General features: G+C 41.4%; 1 long non-coding RNA gene across 1 annotated transcript in view; it reads left to right on the plus strand.

The window, feature by feature from the left end:
* The first annotated feature begins 368 nt into the window (after positions 1-368).
* Positions 369-27,275, plus strand: part of LOC146865498 (uncharacterized) — a 64,609-nt gene continuing 37,702 nt past the window's right edge. Inside the window, exons 1-2 of the long non-coding RNA XR_014976648.1 lie at positions 369-441; positions 576-670. This is a non-coding gene — a long non-coding RNA (uncharacterized LOC146865498). The remainder of the gene's footprint in view (positions 442-575; positions 671-27,275) is intronic.

Below are 27,275 nucleotides of genomic sequence, written 5' to 3' on the forward strand. Positions count from 1 at the left end.
TACAATTTCATATTTTTATGAAAGTTTTTATCAATTTAATACCAGCTACACTGATATCGAGTTTATTTGTACACTAGCGATCATCGATGAAAAACCGTGTTTTCTGATAAATCGAATCCCCTGACCGATTTTTATCCGCAAGGATTCGTGAAAAATCAAAAGCCCTTGATGGGCATGAATTCACAAAAAGCTCATGTACATAACTAGATTTAGTACTGAGACTCACATCGGTGCTACAATTCCCAGCACCCGGTGAATCTCCGCAACAAGCACATCCGCTAGCCAGGAGTTCCTGACAAGCTGACACACCCAAGGGCGGGGTCACCGCCGAGAACAATGCGGGAACGCCATCTTTAAAGACAAGGATGAGACGGTGCTCGGAGCACAAGCCCGGGGAAGCAGACCAAGTAGGTGGTATCACGGGGCAGGAACCTTGAAGGAGTGAGTATAAGAGAGGGCAGGTTGCAGAATACTCTGCGAACAGGTATTCATTGATAATGTAATGCTGCCACAAGTGACTAAAGGCAAAAGCAGCACCGTTTCATTTTCTTTTTGTCTCCCTACTCTTTTTGAAGTTATAATGGGCATACGATAACCAACAGAGCTGGACTGGAGGGATACCCCAGACACGCTGCAGTCCCCAGTGATGTATACACTCTCTTTAATTGGGGTAAGGGAGAGATTCATATGTGGAAAGTATGTGTGTGCACTTAAGAATCGCCACTTCACGGTATATATCACAAGGCAAACCGATGATTGTGTAGAAAAAACATACCGAGTTGGTATGAAGTGTGATGTCCTCTACACACCCTCCCTGTTTGTCAAGCATGGGTGTTAAAAAGCACATCACCGTTGGGAAGCGTTTCTACTATAAAAGCATAGTTGCGCTATGGATGTCTTTTTTCTCTTCTCTTTTTTTTTCCAGATGGAGTAAAGACGCACACAAAGAGCAGGATAACTTATCTGGTGCTCTTCACAAGGAGCAGCTAGTTGTCCCTTTTTTACATAAATATGGATACGTTCCGTCCTGTGCGCAAAAACCAGGGAGGATTACCCAATACCAACCATCTTTCTGTTTTGCCGTGATGAAAGTCCAGGACCTTATTAGGCCAAGTTTAGACTGAAACATGTCGGCACTAGGGTCGTAGGACCATAAAACTCTAATTCACCCCCTAAAATGTCATATTTTAATATCCCCGACAGTTCCAAGAATAAAGGATTTTTAATCTTTATACCCTGTGGCCACATCTTACTAAGAGCTCCCAGGTAAATGGTCGAGCCCACCCTGACCTTTAGGAGTCAGGGTGACCCGATGAAGCATGACACTACTGAAATGTGTGTGGGTAATATAAGCAAAAGGAATTGTTTCCTTCCTCACAATCTAGTGAGTAACAACTAGGATGCTTCTAAAAAACCTTCCCATATCTAACTAACTATTGTTTGTTTGAGAGAACCTGTAAACGAGGTTTACAAGACTGTGGGGTACTTTCTGTGGAATAGTGTTGAGTTTGGGAGGACGTACTCCCATTAGAGAATCCCTCTCAGCCCTTACTGCGCAGGAGAAGTCTGTCTTTTCCATGTACCATAGTTTCTTTGTTGTTTAGAAATGTGACATTTTTACTTGTCCATGTTGAATTGTGGGCTTTGCAGTCTAAAATCTGTTGTATTTTCAAATTGCCAGTGACTACCTGACTCTCCCTTCTGGTTTCCTCCTTGATCTGTGCTCAGACCTGTGTGTTAAGCAGCCCACTTCCTGCTCCCATTTTGTCTCAGCACGTGAGTGAATCCTGTTTACCCCACCCGCCCCCCCCTTAGCAACAGGCACGGATGGATTTTATGTATTTCGATGGCATTAGAGCTACGTAGTTCAGCACTTGTGAGGCAAGCGGAATCAATAATTAGTCTAGGCAATTCTCATCTACACCACAACATAAATAGTAACAGCCCATGTGATATGGTAGTGCTACTTGAGGAGGTTTGCGCTAATCATTTTAATAAATGAATAGAAGTGGTTTCAAACACATGAAGTACGTTATTTTATATTTCATGTCAATGTGCAATGTAATGTAGATATATTATGGGAGCACACTAATACTGGCAACAAAATGAGTATTGGTATAATCTATCCCCTAGATCTCCACGCTGTAAACTTTAGTTGCGTTATAGTGTTATCACTTAATTCAGAGTATTCACTGTATTTAATGCAATTTACTTTCATGTATTAGGCATTTTATATAATTTTGAAATTAAAATGAAGTATATTTTCTGTATCCATTAATTTGTCACACTATATATTGAATGTGATTAATGGCGCTCGCCAGATTGACAAAGGCTGTCCTCTCAGCCGAAAAGTGTCTCTCCTGGCTGCTGGGTCCAGGGTGGCCCATTACATTAAAGAAGCCGTATTTCTGCAATCTTCGTGTGCATGCTCTTTTCCTTTGGGAACAGGGGCGTGTTCATTTTTTCGAACATCGACAGTTGATGTTCTCCACGCACCACCAGTTGTTTTGGGCTGTCGGAGTAAACCGCAACTTGTTGGAGTCTGTCAGCATGGTAGTGCCTTACTGATTAGCCCCCAGATCAAGCCTCGGGATGAGTAACATGAAGCGTGGGCTGTGTGGGAGATGGAGACTCGGTGCAAGGAAATTGGTTGATTTTCAGCGCGGGGACGGAGTTTTGCCATGCACACCACAACTTCACTCAGCAGGCCGAGGGAGGTTTGGTGACTGGGCACCGTATAAGCATTTGCTTAGTTTGGTGAGGATTGCGGCGTGTATCAATCTTTTTTTAAGTGAAGATCTCCCCCGACCCTGCGAGTTGATTCACACCGGGCAGTAGAACTAGTTGGTGATTTCCCTGGCTGGAGGTCGTCTTGGTGAAGCAGATCGGGATGCCTTGGACCTGCTGCTGTAAGCGTATTTTTTGCTGAATACACTATACTCGAAGGCTGATTTATTTTTCCTGAGAACAATTCAGAAACTATGACATTTCATGTTGCATTTGACTTTCATTGGTGTTTATATTTAAACAGTACATCACAATATGTTTTGCAATCATGCACGTTACCTGCACTAATAGGTTAAGCAGTAACGATGCTGCCTCTCTGTGGCGTTATGGGACCAGTAGTCCTTTGAGATTTCCATAGAGCGGAGTGGCAGCACGAGGACTAAAAATTATATATAGGTGTTGTACGCTTCACTATTCACGTCCTGGAAGTGCATGTAAGATCTCTTAACGTTGTTTCTGAGGCACAGGCGGATTTTATGTATTTCTGCTCAGATCTGTGTGTTAAGCAGTCCACTCCCTGCTCTCCCTCCTGATTTCCCCCTTGATCAGTCCACAGACCTGTGTGTTAAGCAGTTCACTCCCGGCTCCCATTTTGTCTTAGCAAGTGAGTGAATCCAGTTTACCCCACCACCTCCCTTAGCAACAGAGATATTACACATCAGAGACTGAAAAGAGGATGCTATAAGACAGCAGTAATCTGCTGTTAGTTGTTTTAAGCTGTGTTTTTTGTTATTGTTTACTCATATTTTGGCTAGGAGAGTGAGTAAAGTTTTGCAAAAACTGTATTGCTAGAGGGTAAAGTTTTTTAGGTCCTTGCCTGCAGAACTTCAGAGTGTGGATTGAGCCTGTCTGTCTCCTAGGAGATTCGGAAATGAGGAGCAGCTTCCATCCCCATGGCCAGCAAACATTGCCTAAGGGCGCAGGGACCTTATATAGGCTGCTATGGGATGCCACATGTGTGCACTGATTGGTGGTTGTATCAGGTGTTTCTATTAAATTAGGGTTAGTATTCTCATTGGTTGGGTATTTGAGGGTGCTCATTGGTTACTGGGTCAATGATTCTATTGATGTATGGTGTGAGGTAAGTGGTCTGATTGGTGAATAGGTTTAGGGTTTCGGATTGGTTACTGGGGCTGGGCCTTCTATTGGACCTAGGGCTTATGGTTTCCTTTATGATTGGCTGCTGGGGCTAGGCATTCTATTGGACGTAGGGCTTAGGGTGCTCTGCATGATTGGCTGCTGGGAAAAGGTTTGGGACTACGGCTGGGGTTAGGCCTTCTATTGGACGTAGGGCTTAAGGTTTGGTGCCTGATTGGCTGCTGGGACTAGGGCTGTGATTGGCTATAAAAGGCTGCTGTCCTATTGCCTCTATGACTTAGGCCTAGTGTTGTGATTGGTAAGGGTTAGGGCTAGGGTTCCCATTGGCTGAAGGGGTCACCTTATTGCCAGGGCTATTAAAGGTCAAAATCCCAACGTACAAGAAAAAAACCATGGGTGGAACATGCTCATCTGATCACGCAGCCAAACTATGAAACTCTCCACCCCCCAACATAAGATCCACGGATAACCACCTTATCTTCAGAAAACTACTTAAGAATTGGCTCTTCCCCACATAACCACCATACGCAAATAGAAATATACAGCATATCCCTCTGTATATAAGCATTTATATGGACTATAGATATGTACCTATATATATGTAGTGCTTTGTATAAATGTGTATAATAATTGTTTCTAAAAATATAGATATTTGTTTGTTCTGCTTAACAAATGTACATAATACTGATAGTTACATTATTCTATATTTTTAACATGAATGTGACTGCATAAATAAGTAAATCTTGTATCATAACTATTTAACTACAATTGCTTCATTATTGAACAACAACAAAAAACAAACAAATACATTAATTTAAAGTACAACACTTGAAAGTCAGAGTTTATTATAGGCATCTTTAATCTACATTTAATACCTTCCTTATGCATATATATATATATATATATATATTCACTTAAAAAACCATAGGTTTCACACATGTTATAGTTAGCTGGACATTTCACTCGTAAAAAACCAATGAAATTCCCCCGTTATAGTTAGTGCAGGCAACTATAACTCACGCGACCGCAATCCTCTGCTGATGACGTCAGATATTACATCACTGATGACATATGTGTCTTTATGAAAAATAAATATTTGTAATATATGTATAGCTAAAGATTAATGGAAGAAGACATGGGTAAATAAGTGTCTAAATACAGTGATGTAATATCTGACGTCATCAGCAGAGGATTGCGGTCGCGTGAGTTATAGTTGCCTGCACTAACTATAACGGGGGAATTTCATTGGTTTTTTACGAGTGAAATGTCCAGCTAACTATAACATGTGTGAAACCTATGGTTTTTTAAGTGAATTTGCAAGGTTTTTTAAATGCTAATTCGTAACTATAACGTGTGTGAAACCTATGGTTTTTTCAGTGAATATATAAACATATAAATATAATCTGCATATCTATATAAATATAAATTCATGCAAACATATACATATGCATGGTATGTACATGAAAGTTTGAAAAACTCTAATACAAGCAAAGCTAAAAAGCCACCTAATTACAAACAGAATTGCTTTAACTTAAACGAGGGCGAGACCTATTGCATTTTCAATGCTTGTTTACTTTGATTCCATCAAGAAGGCATTCAGATGTGTCCCACATTTTCCATAAATTCTGAATGGTAGCGCTCTAGTTGCTCATTAGATCACTGTAGTAAAGCTACTGGTCACCAGGGAAGTCTGCTGCTGGTATTGAAAGTGCATGTTTCAGTCTGCATGTCAGAATTTTTTAATGAAATAGAAGAGGATTTGATAAGTCACTCAAAATGTGCCCTAATTTTTCTTTTTTCCTCACTAATCATAATTTCTATGGCAAAATGAACCTTCTCATTGTGTTTCTTTTAAATTAAACTACTCACTCTCTACTACTCACTCGCTACTACTTTCTACAACTCACTCTCTACTACTCTCTACTACTCTACTACTCTCTACTACTCACTCTCTACTACTCACTCTCTACTACTCTCTACTACTCTCTACCACTCACTCTCTACTACTCTACTACTCACTCTCTACTACTCTCTCTCTACTACTCTCTCTCTACTACTCTCTCTCTCTACTACTCCCTCTCTACTACTCTCTCTACTACTCACTCTCTACTACTCACTCTCTACTACTCTCTACTACTCTCTACTACTCTCTACTACTCACTCTCAACTACTCACTCTACTACTCTCTCTACTACTCACTCTACTACTCACTCTACTACTCTCTACCACTCACTCTCTACTACTCTCTCTCTACTACTCACTCTCTACTACTCACTTTACTACTCTCGACTACTCTCTACTACTCTCTCTGCTACTCACTTTCTACTACTCTCTACTACTCACTCTCTACTACTCACTCTCTACTACTCACTCTCTACTACTCTCTACTACTCTCTCTACTACTCACTCTCTACTACTCACCCTCTACTACTCTCTACTACTCTCTCTCTACTACACACTCTCTACTACTTGCTCTCTACTACTCACTCTACTACTCACTCTACTACTCACTCTCTACTACTCCCTACTACTCCCTACTACTCACTCTACTACTCACTCTCTACTACTCTCTACTACTCACTCTCTACTTCTCCACTACTCTCTACTAATCACTCTCTACTGCTCACTCTGTACTACTCTCTACTACTCTCTCTACTACTGTCTACTACTCTCTCTACTACTCACTCTCTCTACTACTCTCTCTCTACTACTCACTCTCTACTACTCACTCTCTACTACTCACTCTCTACTACTCTCTCTCTACTATTTTCTACTACTCTCTACTACTCACTCTCTACTACTCTCTACTACTCATTCTCTACTACTCTCTACTACTCACTCTACTACTCATTCTCTACTACTCATTCTCTACTACTCTCTCTCTGCTACTCAGTCTCCACTACTCACTCGCTACTACTCTCTACTACTCACTCTCTAATACTCACTCTCTAATACTCCCTCTACTACTCACTCTCTACTACTCTCTACTACTCCCTCTACTACTCACTCTCTACTACTCTCTACTACTCTCTACTTCTCACTAGCTAATACTCTCTACTACTCACTCTCTACTACTCACTACTACTCTCTCCTACTCACTCTCTGCTACTCTCTCTACTACTCTCTACTACTCTCTCTACTACTCTCTCTCTACTCTCTACTCTCTAGTACTCATCCTCTACCTCTCTACCTCTACCTCTCTACCTCTACATCTCTACCTCTACCTCTCTACCTCTCTACCTCTCTACCTCTCTCTACACGCACACATATGCACATATATGCATTTATATATATGTATGTGTATATATATGTATATACATACATATATAAACATATACATAATCTGCATATCTATATAAATACAAATATAAATGCATGCATACATATACAGATATGCATGTTATTTACATGAAATTTTGAAAAACACTAATAAAAGCAAAGCTAAAAAGCAACCTAATTACAAACAGAATTGCTTTAACTTAAACGAGGGCGAGACCTATTGCATTTTCAATGCTTGTTTACTTTGGTTCCATCAAGAAGGCATTCAGATGTGACACATTTGCCATAAATTCTGAATGGTAGCACTCTAGTTCCTCATTAGATCACTGTAGTAAAGCTACTGCTCACCAGGGAAGTCTGCTGCTGGTATTCAAAGTGCATGTTTCAGTCTGCATGTCAGAACTTTTTAATGAAATAGAAGAGGATTTGAGAAGTCAAAATGTGCCCTAAGTCTTCTTTCTGCAGCACTAGTCATAATTTCGATGGCAAAATGAACCCCCTCATTTTGTTCCTTTGCAAATTAAATGTTTTAAATTTTACCACTTTATTCCAATCAAGATGGATGCAGGTGTGCCATACCTTTGTCATAAGTAAGACTGTTAGCGCTCTAGTTGTTCTTTAAAACACTCTGGGATTTCTGTCATTGGGCTATACTTGGGCTACATCTCGGTGATATTTGTGCTACATTTGGGCTCTTTTGTCTCTGGTCGCCATCTTGGGAGACTTGTTATGAAGTTTCCTAAATTTCCTCATTTACTGCAGTCTCCTCAGTAGGCATACTGTCAGTTTTTTACTTTGATTCAATGAAGAAGGCATTCAGATGTGTCACACATTTGCCATAAATTCAGAATGTTAGCACTCTAGTTGCTCATTAGATCACTGTAGTAAAGCTAGTGCTCACCAGGGAAGTCTGCTGCTGGTATTGAAAGTGCATGTTTCAGTCTGCATGTCAGAATTCTTTAATGAAATAGAAGAGGATTTGAGAAGTCACTCAAAATGTGCCCTAATTTTTCTTTCTGCAGCACTAATCATACATTCTATGACAAAATGAACCCTCTTATTTTGTTCCTTTTTAAATTAAATGTTTTAAATGTTACCACTTTATTCCAATCAAGATGGCTTCAGGTGTGCCATACCTTTGTCATAAGTAAGACTGTGAGCGCTCTAGTTGTTCTTTGGAACACTCTGGGAAGCTGCAGTAGAACACAAAGGAATCAACTGGCAGTCTCTGCCATTGTTGGATGTACATGTTTTACTGAGAATGTCCGACTTCATTCTCACATGACTGAGAAAGATAATGTGAATTTACAGAAAATATGCTCTCAGTTTAGCTTATAGATCACCTTCCAAACCTCTGTGGGAAAAGCATGTGAAAATAGTTTTCTCTCAAACATGATTCATGATATCCCAGCAGAAGGCTTTTTCACATGGTAAAATCACCTTAGAACATACTACAATTCCTAAAATGAGTATGGTACCATCAACAAATGATTTATAATGTAACTAAAGTCTTAAAACCTTCTATTAACTGCAATGCTTTTTAATGAGGTGCTATCATGTATATTGGTCCCAAGATGGCTGCCAACACTTCTTGGATGAAGTGCTGACAGCCAATCAGATCTCACAATGAGATGTGTGGTTAGGCTCCGCCCACATATGTATATGATTTTACTTTTGATTTTCTCAGGAACTACTGAACGGATTTACACCATATATGCAAAAGGCACATGCCTGACCTGAGGACTACCTCTTTGCCAAATTTCAAGTAATTCTGTTCAGCCGTTCTGGCTGTAGCTGTGTCTAAAGGTCCTATTGAAAAATGCATGGGGAAAACGCATTTTGGGACCCCCCTTTTTTCTCGGCCCCCGCTTGACGAATCACCCCGAGACTTTCAGGGTAGGAGCTGAACGGAGCGCCCCATTAGTTTTGAAAATTTCGCGAGGATTTGTCAACCGGAGCCAAAGTTATTCAAAATAGAATTTTGAGATTTCCTATAGAAACTAGGTTGTAACTATAACTATCTACTGGCGACCGCCAGTAGATAATATATATATTTACCTTCCATGTACTTATGTATCTATATATTTATACATTTTCTTCTAATTCAGCATATCCAATGCCCTACCCTATTTCTCACCCTATACCGCTCTCAATATATCCACTACTTCAACTCTCTCACTCATCTCAGACCTCACTCTACTACTCCTTCCGATGCACTACAATATTTCTCACCCTATACCACTATCAATAAATTCTCTACCTCCAGTCTCTAATTCATCCAAAACCGCATACCACTACCATGATCCCAAAAATAACCCTTTCTAGACTCTTCCCTACTCTACCACTCCTAGCATAATCTCATACCTATTTTACTATTTAGATCTCCCAAACAAGCCTTTCTAAACCCTTACCTCTGACTCTTCCAAATCCACCTCCCTTTTACTCATCCCAAGCCTCCTCCTCCTCCTGCAATGAGCCCCCCCAAAAAATGAAAACAAAATAATCTAAATCCTTCTCTTGTCTATCCCTCCACTATCCTGTTCAATCCAAATAACCGACAAATATGTACACCACTCAAATTAATTTTATATTTCACTATATTAATTCACCAATAATCCTTGATGGGTTCCGGAGTAGCGTGATACTCGCCGAAATATCGCTTCAACACCTCATCAGGGGTAGCAAGTGCTATATAAATGCAAACCTTTTCTCTCTTCTATCCCTCCAATATTCTTCTCAATCCAAATAATTGACTAACAGATCCACCATGCAAATTACTATAATATTTCACCATAATAATTCACCACTAATCCTTTATGGGTTCCGGAGTAGCATGCTACTCGCTGAAAAAGCGCTTCAACACCCCATCAGGGGTAGCAAGCGCTATATAAATACAAACCTTTCTTCCTCTTCTATCCCTCCACTATCCTTCTCAATCCAAATAACTGACTAACATCCACCACTAAAATTACTTTCTTATTTCACTATACTAATTCACCACTAATCCTTTATGGGTTCTGGAGCAGCAAGCTGCTCGCCAAAAAAGCGCTTTGACGCCTCGTTAGGGGCTATGCAATAGTTCAATAAAACCATAGTATGCTACGAACAGACTTTACCACATACATATTTGCAATCTTGCCCACCTAATGCACTCCTCCACCACACGGTTCATCCTCTCCACCTGTCCACTGATTTAAGGGTGGTATTGAGAACTTCCCGGATGTTTGAAAACCACATGTACAGGAATACTTGCAGTTCCTTACTAACAAACCGTTATCTGAAACTAGAAATTCTGGAAAATCTTTTCTCATGAAAATATCTCTAAGAAAGGTTCTTTTGCCATCCTGAGCTCAGGCCACTTTGAACCATAATCAACAAGTATAATGATAAATCTTGCACCACTCGGCAAAGAGTCAAATGGTCACATAATGTCTAGCCCAAGTTTGATCCCGGTCCTGAAGGACACTCAATGGGTAAGAGTGATGGAGTAGCCACCTAAAGACTTTTGCCAGTTGTCCTGAAAATACAACACTCTTCCACCATTTCATAAATTTCAGCGTCCATTCTTGACCACCAAAAAGATTTGTTAACACGTCGCTTGGTAAGAGAAGAATGGATAAGTTACCTTCCCGGGGACTCTGGTGTTGTAGTTGTTGATGATTTAAACACCACTTTTGAACCGCTCGATAATGAAGATAATGACCTAGCGAGGAAAGAGGACGAATACTTGGTGGTCCCAGTATTGGAATTAAACCCGATTAAACGATGGACCGAGGCCGCAATCCAACTGAAAGCACTGTGTCTGGAGCATGGCCTTAGGGCAGCCAATGGTCGGTTCATCTCAGATAGACAAGGTCTAGATACCTTTAATAACGTCTACCATTCTAGCGGTATTGATTACCTCTTAAACAGCTTGAATTTATGGTACACTTTTGAGGACATGACCATACATGCACGCATAAAGAGCGATCATGATCCGCTCTGCTCACTGTTTAGATTTAAGGATCTTAGTGTACTGGCGGCACCGGCTACCCTAACCACAATCAGTGATCTCTTAGTTTCTAACAATATGCGATGAGTCAAATGGCCTAAAATCCAAACATGTACAGGAACATTAATCACTATAAGCAGTGAGCTCGGACGTGCAACTAAACTGATGGAGACTCGCCACCTTACCCCTGAAACGGCCATAGATTTCACAGAGCAGCACAATTCATTTTTTTTTAAAGATACGCTGTCACTTTCAAAAACAGAGCAAGTCCAGGATGAAACATACCCAGCCCAAATATCAATGGTACAACCATGAGTGCAGAAGTGCATGCAAAATTCATGGTGAGGCAATAAGTTGGGGAGTGGGGTTAGGGTGAAAACTGCTAGGTCAACATACAAGAAAGCGATTCACAGCGCCAAAAAATCCTGGGATGAGGACAGATGGCATGAACTAAAGTACGCCAGTGATAGTAAAATGGTTTTGGGATGTGGTTAAATGGGGCAGGGGAGGAGTAGTATAGCCACCGGATAACCACATTGACCCCGATGTGTGGGTTAATTTTTTTTTTTGGTACTCAATATGCTTGGGAAGAAGTTGATGATGGGGTACCATCCTTGATCCACCATTTCTCCTCTGCTACATTTTTTAACGAGGAAGATGTTAGTCGTGCACTCAGGGCTCTAACTGGTGGCAGGGCACCAGGCCTAGACTACATTCCCGCAGACATTTTCTTGTATGACAAGCCCAAATGGTCTGCTTACATACTTCTATTTGCTAATGCCATGGCCAAGGAGCACCAATTCCTCAAACCTGGCGGGGGCGGAGATTATACCCATTGACAAAAAGGGAGACAAATCCTTGCCTGGTAATTATAGGCAAATCAGCCTTATAAATTGCATGCAGAAAGTGGCGGCTAGGCTTGTTTTGATCAAGGTCCAGGACTTGGTTGATGATATTGCTGCTCTCTCTCCTCTACAGGAAGGTTTCAGGGCCCACATTAGCACCATAGATCAGGTGTTCCACTTTGTTCTTATTTACTGGCGTATAGTCATCCTCGGCAAAGGCAGCATCTACATAACCTTTGTCGAACTTAAATCCGCCTTCGACATGGCATCTAGGAACAAATTGTGGAAGGCCCTAAAGGAGATCGGGTACCTTTAGATCTGCTCTCCCGAATTGGCCGCCATCATGAGGACAATTATGCACAAATACGGTGGGGGGCGGCAGGAAATAGAACTGATCCTTTCCCTGTGTGCAAGGGCGTTCGTCAGTGATGTGTGCTAACACCAACTTTGTTCTCTCTTTTTATAAATGGTGTTGCAAATTTCCTTGATGCCATTCACACTGATGCCCCTGTTTTAGCTGGAAGGAAAATACCCATTCTCATGTTTGCGGATGACACGCTGATAATCTCTAAAACATCTAGTGGATTGCAGCGTGCCCTTAACCGCTACGAAGAGTTTTGTCTTTTGAGAGGCCTTAAAATCAATGCCGCAAAGACAAAACTTATGGCATTTAACCAGCATAGATCTTTCAGGGGGAAAATGATGATGGATGGGCTCCCCCTGGAGCAGATGGACGCTTTTGTCTTTCTGGGCATCAAACTTCTTAAGGATATGAGGTGGAAACCTCACATTGAAGTTATGGCACTAAAGCATTGACAGCTAGCTTGCACCCTTAGAAAGGAAGTTAAAACCTCTCTGACGAAGCTCATTAGCCCGGCTCTTCAGATTTACGATAGTAAAGTGGTGAGCTCAGTCCTCTATGGGGCGGAGCTGTGGGGCTTAGAAAACCTGAATCAGCTCACACTAGCAGAGAACACGTTCTTACGCGCAATTACTAGCCTCCCACGAGCACACCCACCCACCCCTTAAGGAATGATCTGGGTAGGAAAGCTCTAAAGGACCATGCTAGACTTCACCTGATTCTCTACTGGCGAAGACTATGGGTTACACAGGAATTGTCAGTATACACTGAGGGCTTAAGGGATGTTATTAATTCGGATCAATTTCATAAAATTAGCTAGCTGCGAGATATGAGAGACACGTTTTATAAAATGGGGCTATCACACTTGTGGGATCTCCCTTTCACCTCGACATTCCCCCCCAAAAACATTCTTAAAGAGATTTACTGGGAAATGGTTGCACAAGAAGAACTCACATCATGTTCACTCACGGGGCTCTTCTTACAAATCAAACCATGCCCGAGCCAAGAACTTTACTGGGATAAAATTACAAATCCTTTCGATCGGAAACTTTACTTCCAATTTAGATCTGGCACCTTGCGGCTGAAGTACTTCTCATCCAAATGGTCTCTTACAGGGGATAATAAATGCCCTGTCTGTGTTAAAGAAGTAGAATCATATTCCCATGTGATCTTTGCCTGCCCTGCTTACGCAAGCCTGTGAAAAGTTTGGCTGGCCCAGCTCTGAAAGAATCTGGGCACATAATTACATAAAGTATCCTTGCGCATTTTACGCTCCGATTCATCTTCCAGGTATGCAATCCCTGTGGCTAAGGTTTTGATGTGGATGTGGTAGATCCGCTCTAAATTAGCTAGGGCTAGCAATTGTCCTCAATGAAACCACCTACTACCCAACATGAATACGGGGGCAAATTAGGCTAAGCGGTTCATTTAAGACCAAATCTGGCGCATGAGATTGATTTTATTCAATGTGTTATTTCTTAGCCTTGTTCTAGTATGTAATTTTTGAAAGGATGGTGCTGTTTGCTTTTTTACACAAATGAACTGATTTTAGATTTTAACTTAGATCTTAACTTTTGTATTGCGGAGCTATTTTAATCTATTTGTTTTTATCTGTATGTGCTTTTATGACTTGTTCAGTCAAATAAAGCTATCTTGATGATGATGATAAGTTACTTACCTGTAATCCTAATTCTCTTCAGGGGATAACATCAGTCATAAGCCCTGAATAAGCCCGCCCATGCGCAGGGATCCGGAGCACATAAAAAATACAATATATATGTATGTTTAATCCTTAATATTGTATGTAGAACTCCCCAACATACATATATATGTAAATATCTATATATGTCAATATATATCTCACAGCTGCGCGGCATAAAGACACCAGCACTCTCGGGAGCAGTTCACCCAGATTTTATTAGGGTCATCATACACACAGACGCGTTTCGTCTTCCGCCTTTCTCAATGACAGAGGGCGCCATAAGACAATGTCATTAAATACACAATTTCATTAGATGAACAATTGATCCACATAGATGACAGACAAACGCCCATATATTTACTTTTCGACCATATTGGAATGTTCTTTTACCACAATGAGTTCGTGAAACATTTGACTTTTTCACCAAAAGCCACTTCATATCGTCCTGAATAGGCATACCACTCATTTATTATCTCATTTCAATGAAAAATAATAGTCCTCAAACAAGATTCTCGTTAAAACATATTACACCCATATTTGCAAAACAATTGTACAAATACTCACATATTGCCATTATATAGGAGCAAACATTGGCGAGTGGTAACCATATACTGTCATTGGGCTAAGTTTAAAAAAAGTTTCTTAATACCTCGTTCTATATGAACTTTAAAAGAACATCGATGCCCTAATTACTTTACCTCGTTATTATTTCATTATTGTGCCCTCAGATGGGCATAACGGGTACCGGCATCCCAACTAATCATTGTAAAACATATTATAAAACTGCTTGAAAGCTTTCCCATGTGGCATCACTCATCACAACTAATATCCCCATAAAATCTTATTGCGGTTAGGAATGCAACATATACTGAGTTCTAGATCAAAATATATTACAGATGTATAGACATTTCGTCTCCACTATTTAATCCCATAGGAATTTTGGTCTGGGTGTCTATGATGTACCTGGATTCTAATCTACGAAGTGCAAGAAGTCTGTCAACTCCTCTTTTATCCTGGGCTACATGGTCCATGCAAAAGAATCTCAGACGATCCCTGTTACTGTCATAATGTTTTTCGAAGTACCGTGCAACTGGATATGTCACATCCTTCATTGCAATGGCCCTGAGATGTTCCATAATCCGCACTTTTGTGGGATGAATGGTACTACCAATATACCTTAGACCACATGGACATACCAGGCAGTACACGGTATATGTAGTATTGCAGTTTATGAATTTTCTAATCTTCTTGGGACTGCTGAGACCAGGTACATCATACGCTAAGACTTTGTGGCTATTTTTACAGGCTTCGCATCTTCCCCATGGGAATAAGCCTGTGATGTGCTCAAAACAAGATTATAGTTTGTTTTGAATAATGACTCTGTACCAAATGTTCTTTCAGAGATCGCGCCTTCCTGAACGATAGTAGGGGCGATCTTGGTAGATCATCACCTACGATCGGATCAGTCTTTAAAAATGCCGATTCTTTCGTAACATATTTCTGATCTCATCGCTGTTATCTGAGTAACCTATAACCATTCTGAAATCCTTTAGATTAGCAGCCTTTCTTCCACTTTTATTCGGTCTGATCTTCTGTTTAACCTTGAGTAGTTCTTCCCTAGGTTTGGCGTCCACTTTCCTTTTTGCTTCAGTTTGAATCTTTGGAGAATATCCTCTGTCCATGAATCTTTCTATACTTTCAGCCGCAGCTGTCTGGAAGTCGCATTCCCTATTGCAATTTCTGTTGATATGCAACAGTTCCCCATGAGGGATACTGTTTTTTAGTTTATCAAGATGATAACTGCTCGCATGTAAAATGGAATTGCCTGCAGTTGGCTTCCTATGCAACACCGTGCAGAGTCTGCCCCCTGCGGCAAATACCCTTAGGTCCAAGAAATTTACAGATTCTTTGGTGACTTCCCTTGTAAACATTAGATTGAGATCATTCCTGTTGAGCATCTCAATGTATTGTCTAGCTGATTCTTCAGTGCCCTTATATATGATAAAAAAAGGTCATCAATGTATCTATTCCAGCTAACCAGTCTACTGGTCCATTCTTCATATGGTTCTGACCAGGCTACCCGTTTTTCCCACCAGCCCTCCAATAAATTTGCGTAGCTGGGGGCAAAGCAGGTGCCCATAGCCGTACCCTGTATTTGTTTGAATAGCTGGTCCTGGAATAGAAAGATGTTATGTAAACAGAAATCAACAAACTCAATTAACATTTGATTATGCTCAATGTATTCAAGGGAACGTCCATTTAGGAAGGATTCCACAGCATCCAGGCCATTACAATGTTCAATGCTAGTATACAGACTGGAAATATCGAGAGTGATCATGAAAAAGTCTGACTCCCATGTCGCCCCTTCAATTCTTCACAAGAAATCTTTGGTATCTTGCACATAAGAAGCCAATGCAGTGACAAATTCTGACAGGAAATAGTCCACATAAATTGACATGTTTTCTGTAAGGCTTCCCTGCGATTAAACAATTGGGATTTATTCTGTCCTTGTGGACGTTGGGGAGGTGATAGAATGTAGGCAAGCATGGGTGTCTGCAATCGAGAAAAGCATGTTCCTCCTTCTCCAACATGCCTTACTGCTTCCATTTCATGAGCAGCTGTTGGTATTTGTCCACGCTTGGGTCATATTCTTTCTCTGTGATTTTAGTATAGCTCAAGGTATCGTTTAATTGGCTCAATGCTTCGTTGCAATAGTACTATGCTGTTAAAAGTACAATATTGCCACTTTTATCAGATGGTTTACATACGATAGTACGGTCCTCCTGTAAGGTTTTCACCTGTGCCTTGGTTATATTGCTCCAAGATCCGTTGTTTCTTCCTTTCGTTTGTCCTTTCGTTCGGGATTTCATGAGATCTTTGCTTACCATTTCAGTAAACAGATCAATGGCGTCCCATGGCACCTGTGGAATTAATTTAGACGTTGGTCTAAAAGGACTTCTCAATCTTACTTGTATCACTCCCAGCTATGCTGCTTGTTCTGAGACGCTATTGGTTATTTCCATGTTAGTATTATCTTCATTTTGTAGATCTTCCAAGATGGCTGATGTCTCTAGGCCCCTTATTGTTAGAGAGTCCATGTCTGTTTCATAAGCATCGGTTTGTCTGACGTGTCCCGCAGGTCCTTTCAATTTGAGGAATTTATGAAGCTTGATTTTTCTTCTCTTTTGTACAATTGTTTTGCAAATATGGGAGTAATATGTTTTAAAGAGAATCTTGTGAAAGGACTATTATTTATCATTGAAATGAAATGATAATTGAGTGGTATGCCCATTCAGGGCGATATGAAGTGGCTTTTGTTAAAAAAGTAAAATGATTCACAAACTACTTGTGGTAAAAGAATATTCCAATATGGCAGATAATTGTTCATCTAATGAAACTGTGTATTTAATGACGTCGTCTTATGGTGCCCTATGTCATTGAGGAAGGCGGAAGGCGGAAGCCGAAACGCGTCTGGGTGAACTACTCCCGAGAGTGCTGGTGTATTTATGCCGCGCAGCTGTGAGATTTAAGCGTGTTTTCACCATCGCGCTCACAGCACCCGCTCGAGAGTAACAGGGCTTAAGGTGAAGTCTAAGGAGCAGTATGTAAATAAATAAATAAATTCACACACATATATATATATATATATATATATATATATATATATATATATATTCACTGAAAAAACCATAGGTTTCAGGGGTGTTATAGATAGCTGGACTTTTCACTTGTACAAAACCATTGAAATTCCCCCGTTATAGTTAGTTCAGCTAAATATAACTCGCGCGCCCGCAATGCACTGCTGATGACATCACATATTACATCACTCATGACATGGTCAGTGACATCACTCATGACATCACTGATGGCATCTCAAATGACATCACTGATGACATCATCCAGTGAATGTGTGTTTCTCTGAAAATTAAATATGTTTTATATATGTATATCTCAAGGTCGATGGAAGAATAAATGGGTATATAAGTGTCTAAATGGATGATTTGTTTTTGAAAAATTGATTGTGTAACTGACTGATTAAGTGTATCATAGTGAATACATGGCTTAGTGAGTAATGTTTAAATATGTAAATATCTGTATCAGTCTCGCACTTTGTGTATAACTGGCTGCATGGGTTGGTGAGTAGCTACATGGGTGTCTATATAGGTTATTAGTTGGTTTTTTGAGTATCAGTCTGAGTGTCTGCATGGTTCGGTGGGGGGTATTACGTAGTGCATAGGTGCATGAATGAGTGACTCACTGTTTGTATGTGTTGAAGACAGCATGTGTGCAGGACTGTATGGGTGGATGAGTGTGTGTATGGGTGTGTTAGTGAGTGAATGACTGTCTCAATAGTGTCTTTATGAGTAACTACATATGTTTTAAACTAGTATATGTGACTATTGGTGTATATAAGTGAGTATATGTGAGAGTGAGAGATTGAAAGAGTTCCTGTATGAATAAGTATGTGTTTCTATAAGTGATTGTTTAAAAGACTAAGTATGTGTAAGTTTCCGTAGAAGTAAGTGTGGTGGTGTGTGTATAACTGTATATGCAAGTAAATGTATGTTTGATTCTTTATTAGCATGAGTGACTATGTGTGTGAGTAACTCTATGGATGAGTGGCATTGTGTAACAGGATGTATAGGTGTATGAGTACATATGATGAGTGAGTACATGTATAGGACTGTTGGTGAATGAGTGGATGTGTATGTGGATCTTAGAATTACTGAAGAGGTTGTTGTAACTGGTATTGGTATGTCCATTGTTTTGAAAATTTTAGTCTCTATTTTTGAATGTGTGTATCAGAGGTTATATTAGGGTGAGAGGAGGTCTGCCACTCTATCACAAGGATGATGTCATCAGTGATGTCATTTGAGATGTCATCAGTGATGTCATGAGTGATGTCACTGACCATGTCATGAGTGATGTAATATATGACGTCATCAGCAGTGCATTGCGGGCGCGCGAGTTATAGTTAGCTGAACTAACTATAACGGGGGAATTTCAATGGTTTTGTACAAGTGAAAAGTCCAGCTATCTATAACACCCCTGAAACCTATGGTTTTTTCAGTGAATTTCTGAGGTTTTTTAAATGCTAATTCCTAACTATAACGTGCCTGAAACCTATGTTTTTTTCTGTGAATTTCAAAGGTTTTTTAAATGCTAATTTCTAACTATGCCTACAGAGATAGGACATGTGAAGAAAGATGAAAAAATGCACAGAAAGAAAAAAAAGAAGTGCAGAAAGAAGCAACAGAAGTCCTCAAAGACGAAGAAAAGTGCAGGAAGAAGGATAACGTGCAGAAAGAACAAAAAGAAGAGCAGAAAGAAGCCTTGTTGCAAAATCATCCTGTACCCTCAACTTTTTCAGACGGATACTGGTGGTAACTGAGTCTGACTAACCAGTCCTAGAGCCAGTGCTATGTTAAAAGACACTTAGAATACAGTTAAAACACCTACATGCACTAGGGAACATTATGCGTTGGGGTCCCCCCTGTGATTAGCATGACCTCCTCTGTAAGCCCCTAGTATATAATAGGGCAGGGGGATTAAAACTACCTCTTAAAACAGGCCACAGGGCGTTTTTGCACACGTTAACTCAGGCCCCGTCCCCTCCCTTCACCACTGTGTAAACACGCCCTGTGTCCGTTTTTAGTTGGGAGATTAAGTTCATTTGAATCCTGAGGGTCCCTAGGGTCCAACTAGCCCACTAGGTACCTCCAGTAAGTGCCACAGAGCTGCGTTGCAGAGAGGTGTAAAAAGTGGCACGGCCTGGACCACCTCTCTGCAATGCAGCTCAGTGGCGCTTACTGGAAGCACTTGGTGGGCTAGTTAGCCCCCAGGGGCCCTCAGTATTGAAGGGAAATTATATCCCCAATTTAAAACGTGCCATAGTGCGTGTTTGCACACGTCACCTCAGGCCCCGTCCCCTCCCTTCACCACTTGAATCCTAAGGGTCCCTAGGGTCAAACTAGACCACTAGGTACCTCCAGTAAGCGCCACAGAGCTGCGTTGCAGAGAGGTGTAAAAAGGGGCTTGGCCTCAGAACACCTGTCTGCAGCGCAGCTCCCTGGCGCATACTGGAGATGCCTGTTGGGCTAGTTGGCCCTCCTGGACCCTCAGTATTGAAGAGGAATTAATTCCCCAACTTACAATTCGCCAGGGGGCGCGTTTGCAGAGTGCTGCAAGGAGGGGGCGTGGCCTCCGGCACGATGCCAGTCTTTTATTTATTTTAATTTTTTAAGAAGGGGGGCTGTGTGGTTCCCCTTCTTATTCTAATGTATTGGCCCTGATGACCCCATCCCCCAGGGCCTGTCTCCTAATTATATTTTTTTGACCCCAATCCCCAGGGCCGGCCATTATTTTTTATTATTTTAAAAAAATATATATTTATAGACACACCTAGGACATGCTGGACAAACCGTACGTACCTATCACCATGACGATTTGCGTGATATTCATGAAAAGGCGACTATGCATACAATGAATCCACGTGGAATGTATTTACACTACTAGTGAAGCTCTGACATGTCTGATGCCCTACCGTGCCTAATCCCGGTAGACACCCTTGTCGTTTATTTATACAAACATGGGTAGCTATTGACGGGCACATTTAATACACATGCACACCAAGCCATTCAAAGGGGATTCGACAAAAATTCGACCAAAACTATGCAAGAAACCTCCCTCACGGTTAATAAAACACACATCCACTGCCGGATGTGTAATACGTTTCATTTTACTCACTGGAAAGGGGACAAACATCACTTGAGAGTCACAGCGCGCTCCTGGCAGAGCCCAATGCTGTGTTACACCCACCATTGCCTGCTGAGTGCCACACACCTCTGTGTTGTATTCCACTAGCTAGTGCATATGCTATGACACTCTCTAGCCCATGTGCACTGTAACACCACCCCGTGAATATGTCATGCCACACTTGTCTTCGCATGGGTTATATTGCCCCATCTAACTTGCCTTCCTCGATGCCTATGTTATAACGCACAGTGCTATGCCATACATATTACAATCTGGGATCCATATCTTTGTCACAGTGCATATGCAACGTTACACTCCCCAGCACATATTTTATATTACAACTTTAGAGACTAGTTAGGTTACACAACACTGCTCTGTGCATATTACACTCCAAGGCGCATATCGCATAGCACGCGCTAGTGCCTGTGCTATCTCGCGCTCTCCAATGAATCTGTAATTGCGCACAATGTATTGCATATTATATTTCACGCCGGTTTATCTTATATCACACTTTTTGGTGCATAGTTTATACCATACACTATATCTAGTTTTCATTTTCAATCGTGCTCTCAGGACTATGTTCTATATAACACTGTGTTCACCTACCCTTTTCACGGGCATTACATTTTGCGATAGGGGGTGGAGGGTCAGGGGGTGATTCTGCCAAGTGAGCCCGGAGTCACAGTCACAAACGTCCTCTTCTTCCTGAATAAAAGTGAGATTATGCTGCATACTTGTTCATATTTTAAGTAGTTCGCACAGACACACGTTTTAAAAACAATGAAGTTCCTAATACCCGCCTTCTCTGAACAGTTAGCTTGCTGCCCCATCCCCCTCCTCCCTATCCTCTGTTATGTGAATCCATGGACTAGCCTCCTCCCTCCTGCCATGCATGGTCTGAAGTGCTGCCACTGCCCTCAATTTAGTATGATGTACCAGTCCACTCCTCCTGCCCTCCATTGCCCAATTCTATTCCCCATCATTGACCTCCTGCTTAAACTCTGTGCTTAGCTTGCTGCCCCTATTCTCCTTCCCCCTGCCCTCCGATGTCTTTGTGCATGCCCCTGCTCCATCCTTTTTGCCCACCATGTTCCATGGGCCTGCCACACCTATCTACTCTGAGTGTTCTGTTGAGCTGCCACTCCCCTCTCACCTGCCTAGCATTGTCAGATGACTGTAACCTGTCCCTGCCACCTCCACCCTGCCTGTCCACATGCCATGCCCCTATCCTCTTCCTCCTGTCCTACATGGTCCATTGTACTGCCACACCCTTCTGCCCTCCCTGGTCTGTTGTGCTGCAACTGCTCCTCCTGCCTGCCCCGTGCGGTCTGTTGTGAGGCCCCTTCCCCTGAACTTTCTTGTCTGTGCACAGGTCCTGACCATCCCTTCTATCCTCCATCGTCCTTTGTGCATGCCCCTGCGCCCTCCTTCTTGCCCATCATAGCCATTGTGCTGCCACTAACCCTCCCACTTGCCATGCATGGTCTTCTGTGCTGCCATGGCCCCTCCCACCTTCCCTGTGTGGTCAGTTAGCTGCCCCTGACCCCCTCTCACCTTCCCTCCATGGTCTGTGTGTATGCCATCACAGTCTCAGTGTTGCTCTTCATGGTGTGTCTTGCTTCTAGTGCCCATCCTGCCTGACCTCCATGGCTATCTTGCTGCTCCTGCCCTGCCCCCTTGCCCCCAGCCCTCTGTTTACATGTGCAGACCCCTACTCCCTCCCTCCTGGCTTGTTCCATTGTAATGCCCCTGATCCGTCCCTCCTGCCCTTTATGGTCTGTTATGCTGCAGCTTTCTCTCCTGTCTGTCCATTATGGTCAGCTAGCTACCATTGCCTCTTGCCCCTCTGTTCTCTGTTGTCCATGTGCATGGTCCTGTCCCCTCCCTCTTGCTTTCTATGGATTGTTGTGCTGCACTCCCGTCCCGCATGCCCTGTGTGGTGTATTGTGCTGCTGCAAACCCTGATGCCTGCCCTGCAGGGTAAGTTTGGTGCACCTCTCCATTTCCCTCCTGTCCTCTGTTATCCAAGTCCATGTCCCTACCTCATTTCCTTCCATGATCCTATGTACCATACTTTTGAGCTTAAAAACATTGGACGTTTCCTGGCTGAATCGGGTCTGTTGGCATGTATGGTTGTACTACCATTGCCTCTTCCTTCTGCCCACAATGGTCAATTACATTGCCACAGCCTCTCTTGCAAGTCCTGTATTGTTGGTTTGTTGCCCCTGCCCCCCTTTCCACTGCCCTCCATAGTCTGTTGTGCTGCCACGGCTCTTCCTGCCTGCTCAGTGTGGTTAAATTGTTGCCTTTGCACCCTCCTACCTGCCTTCAATTTTCAGAGTCCGTGCCCCTGGCCTCTGCCTCTCAACAGTATCCTAATGAACAACTAGATTGCTAACATTCTATATTTATTGCAAAAGTGTGGAACGCCTGACGTCATCTTGATGTAATCAAAACTGTAATACCTAGAGCATTTCCTTTAGAAATTACATATATGAGAGGGTCTTATTGGCATCAAAATTATGGTTAGTGCTCTAAAAGACTAAAATAAGGACATATTTTCTGAGTTTTCAAATAGCGACAAAGCACTTTTAAATTATTTGTTATCTTTATGTTTTTTTATCCAGTTGACCACTTGATTAAATGTTGCACTTAGGGGAGAGGATGTGGTGTTACTTCCAGAACTGCAGACTTTGCAACTGGGGAACCAGGTTGGAGTTTCTGCTTCAGCTCGACATTCTGTGATTCTGGTCAAATCACTTTGTCTCCCCATGTCTACAACCAAAATGAATTTGTTCTTGTGTGATGTAACCAATGCTCATGTAAAGCACTCCAATACCTGACAAGTCTGCACTATATAACACTGCAAAAACACAAAATAATAAGTGTTTTGCACACTTCTGTCATTGGGCTATATTTGGGCTACATCTGGGTGATTTTGGGCTACATTTGGGCTCTTTTGTCTCCGGTGGCCATCTTGGGAGATTTATTTGTTTTGAAGTTTCCTAATTTCCTCATGTACTGCAGTCTCCTCAGTAGGAAATGCTTTCAGTTTTTTACTTTGATTCCATCATGAAGGTATTCAGATATGTCACACATTTGCCATAAATTCTGAATGTTAGCACTCTAGTTGCTCATTAGATCACTGTAGTAAAACTACTGTTCACCATGGAAGTCTGCTCCTGGTATTAAAAGTGCATGTTTCAGTCTGCATGTCAGAATTTTTTAATGAAATAGAAGAGGATTTGAGAAGTCACTCAAAATGTGCCCTCATTTTCTTTCTTCAGCATTAATCATAATTTCTATGGCAAAATGAACCCCCTCATTGTGTTCCTTTTGAAATTAAATGTTTTAAGTGTTACCAGTTTATTCCAATCAAGATGGCTTCAGATGTGCCATACTTTTGTCATAATGAAGACAGTAAGCGCTCTAGTTGTTTTTAAGAACACTCTGGGACATTCTGTCATTTGGATATACTTGGGCTACATCTGGGTGATATTTGGGCTACATTTGGGCTCTTTTGTCTCTGGTGGCCATCTTGGGAGACTTATTTGTTATGAAGTTTCCTAATTTCCTCATTTACTGCAGTCTCCTCAGTAGGAAATACTTTCAGTTTTTTACTTTGATTCCATCAAGAAGGCATTCAGATGTGTCACACATTTGCCATAAATTCAGAATGTTAGCACTATTTTTGCTCATTAGATCACTGTAGTAAAGCTACTGCTCACCAGGGAAAACTGCTGCTGGTATTGAAAGTGCATGTTTCAGTCTGCATGTCAGAATTTTTTTATGAAATAAAAGAGGATTTGAGAAGTCACTCAAAATGTGCCCTAATTTTTCTTTCTGCAGCACTAATCATACTTTTTATGGAAAAATGAACCCCCTCATTTTGTTCCTTTTTAAATTAAATGTTTTAAGAGTTACCACTTTAATCCAAGCAAGATGGCTTCAGGTGTGCCATATGTTTATCATAAGTAGGACTGTTTGCGCTCTAGTTGTTCTTTGGAACACTCTGGGAAGCTGCAGTAGAACACAAAGGAATCAACTGACAGTCTCTGCCCTTGTTGGATGTACATGTTTTACTGAGAATGTCAGACTTCATTCTCACATGACTGAGAAAGATAATGTGAATTTACAGAAAATAAGCTCTCAGTTTAGCTTATAGATCACCTTCCAAACCTCTGTGGGAAAAGCATGAGAAAATATTTTTCTCTCAATCATGATATCCCAGCAGAAGGCTTTTTCACATGGTGAAATCACCTTAGAACATACCACAATTCCTAAAATGAGTATGGTACCATCAACAAATGATTTATAATGTAACTAAAGTCTTAAAACCTTCTATTAACTGCAATGCTTTTTAATGAGGTGCTATCATGTATATTGGTCCCAAGATGGCTGCCAACACTTCTTGGATGAAGTGCTGACAGCCAATCAGATCTCAGGATCAGATGTGTGGTTAGGCTCCACCCACATATATATATTATTTTACTTTTGATTTTCTCAGGAACTACAGAACAGATTGACACCAGACCTGCAAAAGGCACTTCTCTGACCTGAGAACTACCTCTCTGCCAAATTTCAAGTAATTCTGTTCAGCCGTTCGGGCTGTACCTTGCACTAAAGGTCCCTATGGAAAATTGCATAGGGAAAATGCGTTTTGGGACCCCCCTTTTTTCTCAGCCCCCGCTTGACGAATCCCCCCGAGACTTTCAGGGTAGGAGCGGAGCGTCCCACCTATTTTGAAAATTTCGCGAGGATTCGTCAAGCGGCGCCAAAGTTATTCCAAATAGAATGTTGCGGATTTCCTATGGAAACACGGTCCTAACTATAACTATCTACTGGCGACCGCCAGTAGATAATATATATATATATATATATCAATGCTCCAAGACTCACACACCTTGCAGTAAAAGTCCAGCACTCGGGGGGTCGCTTCACAGATGTTTATTAAGCCACACAAGAAAACAGACGCATTTCGGAAATTCCTTTGTCAGGGCTTACAAAAATCGCGGTGTAGCAGCATTTTTAAATTTACGTGCACATGATTGCGGAAGTGACATCTGTAGTCGGAGACTACTTGAATTAATCTGTGAACGTGGCGGCCATCTTTGCATGGTGTATCGTATATATAATGATGCATGGAAACTCATATACAACGACCCTCTCTCAGTCCCAACATAAATTATGTTCAAAGGAAGATATCGATATATAAATACTAAATAGTAAGTAATCTGCTATCGTGATTATAAGCTTTTCAAAGTCGATATCGACAAAAGTGGGTTGGTTTCAGACAACATGACACCGTATATCGGTGTAATCAGAATGTGTACATCAGTTAATACTATATAGTACATTATCTCCTATCATAGCTATTCATTACCAAGATCACCATCAGCATCAGTGGATCGGTCATAAACAACATAACACCGTGTATCGGTAAAATCAAATATGACAATCTTACAATACTAAATAGTACATTTGCTTGTGTCATGGTTGAAAGCTTCCCCACTATAGATCAGTGATAACGATAACAGTTATGATTGAGAGGGTTTAAATACATGGCTATCCCCTGAAACGTTGAATCTACCATGACAATACCAACTTTCAACAATATATAGAACAAAAGAACTAGAAAAACATTCGGTTAGATCAAATAGGATCAGTTTCCTAAATGTACTGTGAGTTCCTCCCCGCTATTGAGTCCTTTGGGTGCCTTAGTCTGTAAATCAATGATATAACGGGATTCTAATCTACGCAGCTTTATAACCCTGTCTCCACCTCTTGCGTTTATAGGGACATGGTCAACCCCAAAATATTGCAACAGCTCCCTGTTGCTTTGATGTTTGATCGCAAAGTGCCTAGCCACAGGATAATTCGCATCCTTGTTTGCTATGGCTCGATGATGTTCAAGAATGCGTAACTTGACATCATTGATGGTACTTCCAATGTATCTAAATCCACAAGGACAGACTAAACAGTCCACAACATGTGATGTGGAGCATGTAATGAATCTTTTAATCACTTTCTGTTGTGTGACACCGAAGATGTTATATGTAAGGACTCTTTTGCTATTGCCACTGGCCCTGCATTTTACACACGGGAAGAAGCCTTTCATCTCTTTTAGAGTCCCTGTCTTAGATGTAATTGGTGACAGATGACTCTGGACTAATCGGTCCTTCAATGATCTCGCTTTACGGAAAGCAATTAGAGGTCTAGATGGGATATCTTTACCTATTACTAAATCCGTTTGGAGGATATGCCAGTTCTTTTTTAGCATTCTTCTTAGAGAATTTGCATCCTCCGAATATGTGGTAATCATGCAGAAGGTACCTGTGTCAGGGTCTGCATTGTCCCTTGCCTTTGCTTTTGCTTGTTCTTTGTTTTTAAAAAGCTCTTTGCGGGGAATTCTCTGTGCTTTCTTATATGTGGTCTGTAACAAACCCAGATCATAAC

Source organism: Triturus cristatus, chromosome 2_1 (assembly GCF_964204655.1).
Source record: "Triturus cristatus chromosome 2_1, aTriCri1.1, whole genome shotgun sequence".
NCBI classification, from domain to species: domain Eukaryota; kingdom Metazoa; phylum Chordata; class Amphibia; order Caudata; family Salamandridae; genus Triturus; species Triturus cristatus.